The following is a 12,577-nucleotide window of genomic DNA, read 5'->3' on the forward strand; positions in this document are numbered from 1 at the left end:
AGACCCTTCATCATGATATCAGCGAACTGAAACTGTGACGGCACATGGAGAACGCGGACTTCACCCAAGGAGATCTTTTTGCGGACAAAGTGGATGTCGATCTCTATGTGCTTGGTATGGCGGTGGTGGACCGGGTTGGTTGTCATGTAGACAGCACTGACGTTGTCGTAGTAGTCGATGATGGCGACGCGCAGAGGAACGTGCAGGTCATGCAGAAGCTGGCGTAGCCAACAACACTCAGCGACGACGTGAGCAACAACCCGGTACTCGGCCTGCGCACTAGACCGGGACACTGTGGTTTGCTGTTTTGACGACCAGGGCACCAAGTTGTCTCCAAGGAAGACACATAAACCTAATGTGGAGCGGTGGGAATCTGGACAACCCGATGAGTTTCTCTCAGCGGCCTCCCAAAGAGGGCCTAAAAGTATATTTGATCATGGGTCGTTTGACCCGGCGAACCCAAGCCGACCTATTTGAAAAACCCCCAGCCTGACCTGACTCGAGAACTGTATGGACTGGGCTCGGACTGCATTTCTTACCCGAAAAGTCCGACCGACCTAAAAATTATACATACAAAAAATCAGATTTTACCGGACCCGACCCGACCGCGTGCTGGGTCGGGCTCAGGCTAATGATATCTTTTGGCCCGATCTGACCCGATAGATGATCAGATTTCAAACGTTGACTTAAAAAATGGAAGGGTGGGTGGGCTGTGGCTGTGGGAGGGGTGGGCTTGAGAGTGAAATGGACTTTTCACCTTAAATTTAGGGGTTATTTGTAGCTAATGGTTGAACTATAACAATCTACACAGAATAGTGAATCTAGTGGATCATCTCTTAATAAGAACTAATCCAATTTGTCAAACGTGCATAATTTTGAGAAGTTTATTTTCTAGAGAAGAGTTGAGTGGTGACTTCGAGGACAAGTATTTGACACGGTTAATCAAATATTGGTGTAAGAATCATAAATAAAAATTCAAGTGACGAAGAATACTGGTTTCGAGGACAAGTATTTGCCATAGGTAGCACACGACACAATGGTTACTACAATGAGGTCAGAAAACTCTTTAGGTGCATCTAAAGAGTTTTTTTTTTGACTCCACTCTTCAAACTCTCTATCAAGTCTATTTATAAAACTTTTTGCATAGATAAATTGTAAATCGCGAGATGAACCTAACGAATCTACTTAATTTATGATTTACAACAGTGATGCTACAGTACCATCCACTATTATGGGTTAAGTAGGCTCGTTAGATTCATCTCGCGATTTATAATCTATCCGTGCAAAAAGATTTGTAAATAAACTTTATTTAATACTTTATGTATGTGTCCAAACGGTTGATGTGATATTTTTTGCCAAATTGTTTTGGCATCTAAACACGGCCCAAGATCAAAATAATTGTTTGACACCCGTAATGGTACAATGTATATTCAATAACATTGCAAAAAATTAACATAACAATTATAATAATTTAGAATTTTAGTTTCCCTCCAGAATTTGTTATCCTGCATTTTATATTTTATTAAAAAGAGAAAAAAATCGAAACCCCTCCAGGATTTGCTTCGACTCCGCCTTCTCCCCTCCGTCATCGGCGTCTCCTCGACCCCTCCAATGCTGAGGCTCTGCCGCGTTGCGCTGAGGGATTGACTTGGCTCAGGCTGCAGCACAATCCAATCGACACCAGCTTCCCCCGCCGCCCCATGCCTCCGCGCGACCGGCGGCGATGGGCGACGTCCCCGTCCCGGCTCCCCCCCTCCCCGACAGCGACATGACCTCGCGCCGCCGCCGCGAGCCCTCCGAGCCGCGCAGCGACAGCGACTGGGACGCTGGATCCAGCCGCGAGGGCTCCCCCGACCTCCTCCGCCGCGCGCCCGCCGCGCAGATCTCGCGCGCCGCCTCCTCCTCCTCGCCCTCGTCCTCCTGGCTCCGCGAGATCGAGCGCGACCGGGTGCGCCTCGTCAGGGAGTGGGTCCACATGGCCGTCCGCGACCGCGACGACGACACCGGGCCCCCGCCGTCCCCCGTCCCTGACCACGCGCGCAGGGACGGCCCCCGGATCCGCGGCCGCCAGGCGCGCCTCGAGCTCGTCATGCGCATGGCCGCCGACCGCCAGGCCGAGCTCCACCGCCTCTCCCAGCACCGCGCCGTCTCCGACTTCCCGCACCGCAATCGAATCCACGTCGGTGCTTCTTCTTCGTTTCTCAACCCACTGTTCCATTACTCGCTTATTACGCACCGCTTTGCCTTTCGCTTCGTATTTCTGATAAGATCAGAGTCCCCTCATTACCGTAGGCGCTGCTCCGGGGTCGGTTTCTGCGCAACGGCGGTCTGCCCGAGGAGAGGAGGCCCCCATCCGTGGCCGCAAGGGAGCTTGGTCAGCTGCGGCAACGGCATCCTGTCTCTGGTTTGAGGTATGCGTCAGCTCACGTGCTGATACATGAATGTTGAGGCTTCTACTGCTGCTTAATGGATATATTCTAGTTTTTTTCTTTTTTTTTCTGCGATAAATGCAAGTGTGTACTGGACCAATGTGTCACTGTCGCAACATTCTGATGCTATAGTTGAGGGGTTACATCTTATAAGGAGTTCATGATGCTTGATATTGCTTCAGCAGTTGCTGCATTTAGCTTTTCGTTGATTTGCAAATGTTCTGCTTCACAAAGAAGAAAGATACTACTAGTATATAAAGAATTATATAACATAATAAGGTTATACTGTTATATATGCTGGTAAACAATTAAAAGTAGTGTACTTTTAGTAATACAAACTTTTACTAACCAAGCTGTAAATGCTCAGCTCAGCTGTATATTAGTACTGTCTATATTGTCCATTTTTAAATGTCATGCCATTCTCGCACAACAGTTTCACTTGCCTGACTTGGTTAATATAATGAAGACCGGTTTTATCTTTGTTTAAAACACATCATAGTTTTACTCGCAATGTTGAAACTTGAAAGCTATCCAGATATTTTGTAATTTACTTACTTGATTGCCATCTTTGACACTTGGTGCCATTTTAGTGCAAGACATGTATATGTGTAGTTATTTTGGTTTTGGTAGTCCAAATATATGATACATTCTTTTGAATAGGTTGCTAGGACCTTACATATCAGCTAGATGTAGACATGCAAGTTGCAAGCTATCCACACAATTGATTACTTTTGTTATGTACTTTATCACCCTTTTCTCCTATCACATTTGGTAATTTCAAGCTGGCGCATTCACTAACTAAATGGATGAGTCTAATTGCTGCTGTTAAAATGTACTTTTTGTAATGTTTTTCATTGTGCGCTAAGTGTCTAAGTAAAATAATAGTGCTCATTAATTCTAATAACTAGAGAAGAGTTCCGCTTCAGATTGGAGAATCTTGTCCGTGGTCAAGCAGTTAGCCAAGCAGATGCTTCTTCAACTCATGATGTTGAGCTATCTACAAATGATCGTTCGGAATCAAGACCTACTACTTCTGAAACTACTCAGGAGAGGCCAGAACAAACAAGTGAGAATATCAGTCTTCAGCAAATTGAAGGTGCAGCAGTAACATCAGGATTTGAAAGTGGCACCCCAAGTGTTGCTGAAGCCTTATGTGAATCTCATAGTCAAGCAGAAAGTCAGGAAGATTTGGAACAGGAGAGAACAGATTTGCAACGATTTTCCCGTGCTGTGATTGGAGAGGGATCTGAAAGAAGTTGGCGTGAAAATGCAGATATCTCATCCCGTGAGGGGACAGCAGTTGAGGTTGATCACGAAGATCGTCTTCCAGAAGCAAATGAAGAATCAACCGGTATTGATAATCTTCCTGAACAACACGAAGAGTCAATCAGTGATGATGGTCTTCCTGAAGTGCATGAAGAGCAGCTTGACAGTGATCATCTTCCTGCAGTGCTTGAAGAGTTGCATGCCAATAATAACCTTCAGGAATCACATGGGGAGTGGCGCAGAGATGATCACCCTATAGAAGTCTATGAGTGGCAGAGTGATGATCATCTCCCTGAAGTCAATGAAGAGTGGCAAGATGATGACGAATCTAATGATACTGCAGACAATTGGCATGATAATACTTCTGACCAACCAATTGACCATGATGCTGCTCTTATTAGAAGAGCTAATACATTCATCCCTGGGGATGATGATAATGTATACAGCACAGAATTGAGGGAACTTCTAAGCAGGTGATGGTTTCTTGCTTAAAGAAAGTTGGTACAAACAATTTATTTGGTGTTGGTCTAAATTCTGAAATTGTCTTAAATCACGCAGACGGAGCGTTTCTAATCTTCTTCATAGTGCTTTTCGTGAAAACTTAGACCGGCTTATCCGGTCATATGTTGAACGGCAAGGTCGTGGTCCTCTCCCTTGGGATCTGGAAGGAACAACTCCTACCCCTAACTCACCAGATCAAAATCAGGAGCAGCAAAGAGATGATGATGACCAGGAACTGCAGCACACTGTTGACAGGCCTCCTTTAGTGATACCACCTCCACCTATCCCTCCTCGTCTGCCACTTTGGCATTCAGAGTTGCATCGTAATAATTGGATCAGACAAAACATTCATCGTTCTTCTTCTGACATTGTGAGTTATTCCCTATGATATTCTTTCCACACATACATTTAGTTTTTTTTACTTTTCTCAATTCATATTTTTGGAGATCGGAATACTTCTATTCTTTATTGTGAGCATATTTTGCGAGCATATTTTGTACTTGACTGCTTTCAATTCTTGGTTTTAGATTGCTCTTGGGGTACTTTTTATGTGCACTTCACAGTAGCTTATATGTTATTGTGCGGTAATTGCTCATTTATTTTGGCTTTGATGTCCAGGAATGGGAGGCCATCAATGATTTAAGGGCTGATATGGCTAGACTTCAGCAAGGCATGAGCCATATGCAAAGGATGTTGGAAGCTTGCATGGATATGCAGCTAGAGTTACAGCGTTCTGTAAGGCAAGAAGTTTCAGCAGCCTTGAATCGTTTCATTGGGGAGCAAGGTTAGCAAATCCACAACCTCCTGTTTCCTACGTTTTCTCCAGGGTATGTTGGTTGTTTGACTTTAAAAGAGGTCAGTGAAACAATCCAGAGAGCATATATACACGTTTGCATGTAATCTTGCCTTCGAAATTTGCCGGCCAACATTTTGATTCTTGATGTAGCTCCTAACTGATCTGTTGTGGGCGTCAATCATAGTAGCGATAGAGCATCTCCTGCAGATTACTCATTTATCTTCCCAATACCAAAAAAGTACTCTTTTGGTGATTACCAATCTAATCCCCAATACCAAAGAAGTTTTTGGTAATCACCAAAACATACCTCCCTCTCACCTAAATGAAGGGGATTCATCCTTCAACCCTATCCTTGGTGATTGAGTTTTGGTAGTCTGCTGCAGCGACCATTACCAACACTCTCACGGTGCAACTGGTCAGCCGAACACGCCAAAGAAGCGGTTTGCTGAGCCAGCCCGGGTTCGAGTCACGGCACAAGCTTCTTAAGATGAAATCAGGGGACGTCTCTCCCCCTGGTCGAGTTTTTTTTTTTTTTTTTTTTTTTGTAGTCTGCTGCAGCGACCATTACCAAAAACGCAAAACTAGTTATTGGTAATGGAGAGGGAGAATTTTTGGGTGAGAGGTATGAGTAATCTGCTGGAGAGGCTTGGTGTACAAAATCTTTAGGGGCCCAACTATGGTTTGCTTTCTTGAAACATACAGGTAGGATGTTCCATATTTTGTGTTACCAAACGTACTTTTGAATTGGCACATAGCTTAGGGTGATATGCATCACCATTACCTGTATCTGCATTCGACTGCACTGCACAGCACTTTTCTGTGATATTATGTAAAACTTGTTTGCAGCCACATGGCAAGGCAAGTGATATACTACTAATCAAATTGGCCCCACACGTAAGTGATTAGGTCATACTTGAGTTGGTATTAGTTTATATGGTTGAAAAGAAAGGAATCATGTTCATAATGCTTAGCTTTGCATCTCAGTAGCAATGACACTTCCATACATCTGCCTAAGCTATGTGCTTAAATTTCAGGGGAGAGTAAAGAAATAATTGACGATGGTTCAAAATGGATAAATGTGAGAAAAGGGACCTGCTGTATATGCTGTGAGACCCCAATTGACTCCCTTTTGTACAGGTTTGGCTTGCACTGATCACGTGTTGCTATTTATTGGATGGAAGTGGTAGAATCATAGCACTACATGAATAAAAGTCTGTTGTGCTAACTATGAACTTGTTTGGGTGTTGACTATCAGATGCGGGCACATGTGCACGTGCTCAAAATGTGCGAATGAATTGGTTCGGGGCGGAGGGAAATGCCCGCTGTGCCGTGCGCCCATAATCGAGGTGATCCGAGCATACTTCATCATGTAGATACAAGGAAGACGTCAAGGAGATAGAGGAATACATGTGATGTTTGTGGGCTCAAATGTGGAGTTGTTAGTGGGTGGTGTATGATTGTATTCAATTTTGTTCATTCTATCTAATTCGTTGGGTTCCTTTCGTTTTGGCCTGCCCAGCCCTGCCGCGGTGTAAGTAGTGTTATGGTTTTGGTTGTGGTGGCAGATCGGGGAGGTGGCCTTCGATTGGGACTTGGGTTGGGTCACCACTAATTTTGTTTCACAACGACTAATGGGGTTGGGGGTTCGTTGAAACTTGAAACATGAGGTGGAGAAAAGGTGCAAGTTATTGCTTGTTTGTACTGTGCAGTGCAGCTTGGTCGCCTCGGAATGTTGCGTTTGTGATTTCCTTCTATTCCTTTAGACATGGTATTTCATGTATGATGTACCTATTTTTTTTTTGAGATTACACAGTACAACTCGGACATTCACAATGCACGCACACTCACACCTTTATGAATACATGTATGTAAATTTTACCTCTATGGGCATCATTAAAGACTGAGCCGGCAAATCCTTGATGTGCCTACTTGATATTGATACTATATGGTACTTGATACTACATGGATGTGCTAGTGATGCTTTGTATTGTGCATCCAGAGTAAGTTTTTTTTTTTTTGAGGGAGCATCCAGAGCAAGTACTGATGATGAGACAAAGCGATCAGGTGAAGGCCAAGAATGCCCATGAGCTGAACAAAGTTTCACTCCATTCTGGCCCATGAACGATTTCTTTGCAGGCCAAACAAAATGGTTTGGCGGTCCCTACGTCTTCCATTGTGGCCCATGAAGATCGGGCCGCACCGGCAAGAGCAGAGCACCGGTGGCCGGGCCCATCCTGTCAGTGAGAGAGATAGTAAAGGAGGAGAGAGCACGGTCCAGGCCTCCAGCCTCCAGGGTTCAATTTCCCACGGTGAAGACTGAAGAGAGCGGCGGGGAGGAGCGAGCGAAGGGAAGGAGAGGGCAAGTTTCGCCGCTCGCTAAGCTAACAGATGGAAATGGCCTAGTGAGAGTGAGCGATCCTCCTCCACCATGGCGACTCCGGCGACCAGCACCTCCGTGTCCGACGACTCCGACTCCGACTCCTCTCAGTTAGTCTCTCCCTCTTCCTCCCTGCCCCCAACGGCCCAACCCTTCCGATGTTCTGCGGATTGGTCTCGCTCTTCCGATGTTCGCAGGTGCAGCGAGGCAAGCATATGGGATTCTCAAGGTACTTCCTACTACGTTCTGCTCTCCTGTCCCCTCCGCTCCTCTGTCCCCCTTTGTTTTGTTCCCTGCGTGCCTGTGATTTTGGTGCCCGATGTTCGCATTGCAGTACAGGGATGCAGTGCCTGCCTGCCTGGTCTGCTTTGCCGTTCATGCTTCCATGCGCAAACGGACCCTGCTGCGGCAGAAATTAAACCGCCAGAATGGATTTCCTCTTTTCCTTATTTTTTTTATATGTAAATGTCGATCCATCCCGGAACTATTTTAACACGAGCTACAGAGGGGATGGTGGATGCAAATTCAACTTGTTTTTTTGGCAGTGGGGAATTATTATTTTCTAGGCACATATATTTCACAATACGTGTAAGTATCATATATCCTGTGCAGAGTTACGCAGGCAAGCTGAATGTCTGGAGCTGGAGGAGCTGGCAGCAATCTCAGTCAATTCTAGTCTGCTTCCAACTCTCAATGGTTTGCTTCTCGAGGCGTATGCCATTCTGCGCCCGAAACCACTTGACTATGACCAGCGCAACACCTTGGTTGATGTCTTTAGAAAGATTACCAATCAAATATTTGGTATATTTCTATTTCTTGCAGTTGTGACTATTGTATATTTGAATGTCGCTATGAACTTCTAGCCTCCATATTCAACCCTACTAATAAGCAATAAAAATGCTCACCAGTGATTATTTTTATTATTTACGATTTTTTTGCGGGTTTTATTATTTACGATTGTGCTCTTCCAACAGCTCTTCATTTTTTTTACTCTGTGAAATCAATCACCCTAAATATAGCTGGTCCTGCCATCCTGGGGCACAACACCAATACAATTCTTATAATAATAAATTATGTCCTGACCTGATGTATCAAATATCTTTGGGGTAATTGGATAATATCATCATGTACCAAATGTTTTTTGACCATGTACTACTGATTAAGAAGTAGAGTATTAGGAAACATGAAGAGTTCTTGAAAAAATAGAAAAAAAAAGAGAAAACACAGACATGATGTGTTGGTCTATTTCTGATCAGCTGCACAAGCATACAACTTTATTGGTTCGTAAAACTCTCCGAGCAATGAACCAATGGCACCAAGCAATGAGCACATGTCTCTTGTTGATGTTCAACACTTCAGAAAATCTTATATTAGTCGCATATGATGTGGTGTTTTAACGAGGAGTGTGTTGGTGTGTTATGTTTGAACCTTTTTCTATCTTAATACAAAGAAACCGAGTCCATCGTGTGTTCGCAGAAGTGTTATTTTGATTGCTAGTTTAACTTATGCCTCTTACATGTTGATTTGACCTTTATTTAACATAACTTACAGGTAACAACGATGGGTTTCCAGTTGTGGAACCATTTGGATCATTCACGATGGATATATTTACTTCTCGTAGTGACCTGGACCTCTCTGTCAATTTCAGTGCTAATACTGATGATCGATACACTCGCAAGGAAAAGATCTCAGTGATCAGGAAATTTTCCAAAGTTCTATATTCTCATCAGAGTAAGTATTTCCTTAAACAGAGTATTTTCAGATTGCATGCCCATGGATCTTTATGAATATACTCATCCTTTTCTTATACGATCTATCCAGGTAATGGAATTTGCTGTGGGGTTTTACCTATTGTAAGTGCTAGGGTGCCTATTCTGAAGGTTATTGATTGTGGCACAGGGATTGAATGTGATATTTCGGTTGAAAATAAAGATGGCATGATAAGGTCAATGATCTTCAAATATGTTTCCTTGCTTGATGAGAGGTTTCATATACTAAGTTACTTGGTAATTCAATCTTCTTTTTCTTTCTATTTAGTAACTTAGCAAAGCCATGCGATCACCTTGAAGTCATTTAACAACAATCTTGTCCTTCCCATTGTTTCTTCAGATTAAGTTCTGGGCTAAGATACATGATTTGAATAGCCCAAGAGAACTAACAATGAGCTCCATGTCAATCATTTCATTAGTTGCTTTCCATTTGCAGGTACCGTGGGTTTATTTGTATATTTTTGTCTAGTTATTAAATTGAAGTACCTGTTCCCCTACATTTTTTGACCTGCTAATCAATTTGTACGTTTGAATTTAAATTATCTTTTGTATTAAAAGAAATGCTTGATAGGGTTTATTCTAGGTTAGAAAACATGATAAAATCCTTTTGCCAACATGATAGAAGTCCCTTCTACTAAACTTCCTCAGTCTGGATCCTTTTGCTACACTCCGAACTACTACATTTTGTGTATCAGAAATTGGATTTTGTTCCAATTCACCTTTATGGTAGTGCGTATTTTGGAGCCCTGGCTCATTAGATGCATGTCTAATAAGAAGCACTAGTATTTTGAACTTCTTTTTCTCTTTTTCTGAATAAGTTTAAATTCAATCTTTGTGCAATGTGCAGTGCAGACCCGACATCCTCCAATATTGCCTGCATTCTCTGCCTTGTTAAAAGGTTATCTTTTATCATGCTTCCACTTTGTTTTTCCTTTTACTGGCATCATTTCTCTAACTTTCTCACTGTGAGACTGGAGATAACTAGCATTCTTAATTCTTGTTCTTACAGATGGTTTAGACTGTGCAAGTGTTGAGAGGAACATTTTACCGTTCAAGGGGTTTGGGAGCAGAAATACAGAATCAGTTGCTGAACTGTTTGTATCATTGATAAGTAAAGTGAGTAACTATAAGGTTCACCTTCTACTTATGTTTGAGGTTGGGGTTACTTTCCATAATTGAATCTATAAGAACTTGTTGTACCTTGTCATGTTGTATGTGTTCTTTTTTTTTTTAGATAAAGATTGTATGTGTTCTTCTAACATACACTACCTAGGTTCTTTTAGAACACACAGTATATTTGAGCCAGATATGCTCAAACTTTATCTGCAGAATTTCTCATTATTTACCCATGGTGACATGTTATTTTGTCTACTTGACATTGTAACCAGGAATTATGATCTGATAGCTTTTGCATTTACCGTCATTATGGCAATATGATGTACCGTTGAACCTTAGCAAGTTTAACTTCCTTACCGTCATTCTGTGGAGGTCTGTATGTTAAGAATTATTTAGTGATTTGTATTTCCTATTAGTTTGCCCTTGTTTTACGTCCATACCAGGTTTCATTTTTTATTGTCAATGTATTATTGCAAATAATTGTGCTCACTAGTAAGGCCAAAATTTTGCCCTGTCATGCAGCTGTTATCAGCAGAGAGTTTATGGGAGCATGGGCTGTGCGCTAGCAACTTTGAAGCGTCATGGATCTCCAAGACCTGGAAGAAAGGAGTAGGCAATTTAAGTGTAGGTATTCATGCATTGAGTACTAACAAGTAGCAAAGGTTGGACTCTTACCCTGTAAAAGCAAGCAACAATATTTTTGCTTCCCTATATGCAGGTTGAAGATTTCTTGGACAGGTCGCAAAATTTCGCAAGGTCTGTGGGGAAGGTGCAGATGCAGAAGATCTGCACATGCCTTAGACAATGTGCTTTGAATTTGTTGGATTTCATGAGGGGGAAACTGGACACACCAAAACTGAAGACCCTTTTGTGTGGGCAGCTTAGTCCAGATGATATAGTCAGCAAACCTCGTTTGAAGCATGGCAAGAGAAAGAGGAAGTGGGAACTTTGCCCGCAGGGAAGATATGCATTCCAAAAGAGAGCAAAGCGTGGTGGTGATGCTACAACTAGTAGTGACTCGTTACCTGCTCCTGCTTCTAACAAGGTCTTTCCTTCGGTATATGATCGAGGCACCAATATTCATCGGTTTGTGCCCATTATTCCATGGCCTCGTATAATCCCTTCTGGTTTTGGCTATGGGTTATCGCTTGAGTTTCCATCCGGAGTTCGTCCTCACCCTGGCAAGGGAATACTGGGCAGACGGCCAAGTAATGCAGTTCCCTTAAACCAATGGAACTCGACTAGTGCAGCGGCAGCAAGGTCCACATGATCCAACACCATTCCAGCATACATTTTGGCAGTCATGTGGCAGATCTTATGACGGAGCTGAGCAGCTCCGGTCCAAATGGGAATTTGAGGTCATGACAGCTACTGCCGGGCTGCAAGTAGAGCTTGGTTTGTGCTGTGGCTGTATGTTGGCGCTGTACTGATCTTGAACCAATACTAATCCCCATGCAATGCCGTTTGAACGCACGCAGTGTGTAGGTCTGCCTCTGCGGCCTGCTGCCTGGAAATCTGACTGATGACTTTGAATGTGGTATATGTGGAATGCAATTGACGTCGTGTTATGCTCTTCCAGTAGGATCTATTGCATTTACAATATCTTGACCGGCGGGTGGCACGTGCCCCTTCACGACGGTTGAACTTCCACCCTCAAGATCTATTGCATTTACATTATCTTGCTCTCTTTTGCAAAGCAACACAAAAGTCATTTGTGTAGCCAAATATTTCATTCATCATGTGTAGGAGGAAAACGAACTCAAATGACTTTAATACTGTGAGCATAGTTTGAGCTCCATTAGCCTCGGACCCTTTACTTTCTTTCCCAATCCTGAAGAGAACTTTTTTGATTGAAGGATACAAAAACAGAACATGCATAGTGAGATCCCCAGTTGGGCCGGCCTACAAGGGTTGGATAGTGGGCCAATTGAGCCCAAGTTATCCAATAGAGCTGAAAAGCCTATTTTGAAGTTGTATTTTCGCATTTTATGATACATATACATACTATATACCACTATATGTATAAAATTTTTTGCCAAAATTTTGGATATTTAACTGAATACCTATGAATACACGTGGGGCCCGTCCCTGACTGCAACGCCGTTTGAACGCACAAGGGTTTAGGTCTGCCTCTGCGTCCTGCTGCCTGGAAATATGACTGATGACTTTGAATGCGATATATGAGGAATGCAATTGACGTCGTGGTCTTTGCATGCTTGTGGAAGGGCCTCGTTTAGTTCTCAATTTTTTTCAACGCTAAAGTAACTTTCGAATGTTTTACCACTAATTAGGAGTATTAAATGTGGATAACTTACAAAACTCA

The 12,577-nt window shown here is 43.0% G+C and overlaps 1 pseudogene across 1 annotated transcript; it reads left to right on the forward strand.

The window, feature by feature from the left end:
- The first annotated feature begins 1,575 nt into the window (after positions 1-1,575).
- Positions 1,576-11,832, forward strand: LOC120671737 (annotated as a pseudogene). The gene is made up of 16 exons (XR_005673831.1): positions 1,576-2,179; positions 2,293-2,411; positions 3,338-4,168; positions 4,254-4,566; positions 4,815-4,980; positions 6,027-6,129; positions 6,248-6,401; positions 7,577-7,598; positions 7,982-8,170; positions 8,921-9,100; positions 9,191-9,375; positions 9,479-9,574; positions 9,991-10,036; positions 10,148-10,254; positions 10,777-10,878; positions 10,973-11,832. The product of XR_005673831.1 is annotated as an uncharacterized LOC120671737 (transcript).
- The last annotated feature ends 745 nt before the right edge of the window (positions 11,833-12,577 follow it).

The sequence above is a fragment of the Panicum virgatum genome, chromosome 2K (genome assembly GCF_016808335.1).
Source record: "Panicum virgatum strain AP13 chromosome 2K, P.virgatum_v5, whole genome shotgun sequence".
Classification (NCBI taxonomy): domain Eukaryota; kingdom Viridiplantae; phylum Streptophyta; class Magnoliopsida; order Poales; family Poaceae; genus Panicum; species Panicum virgatum.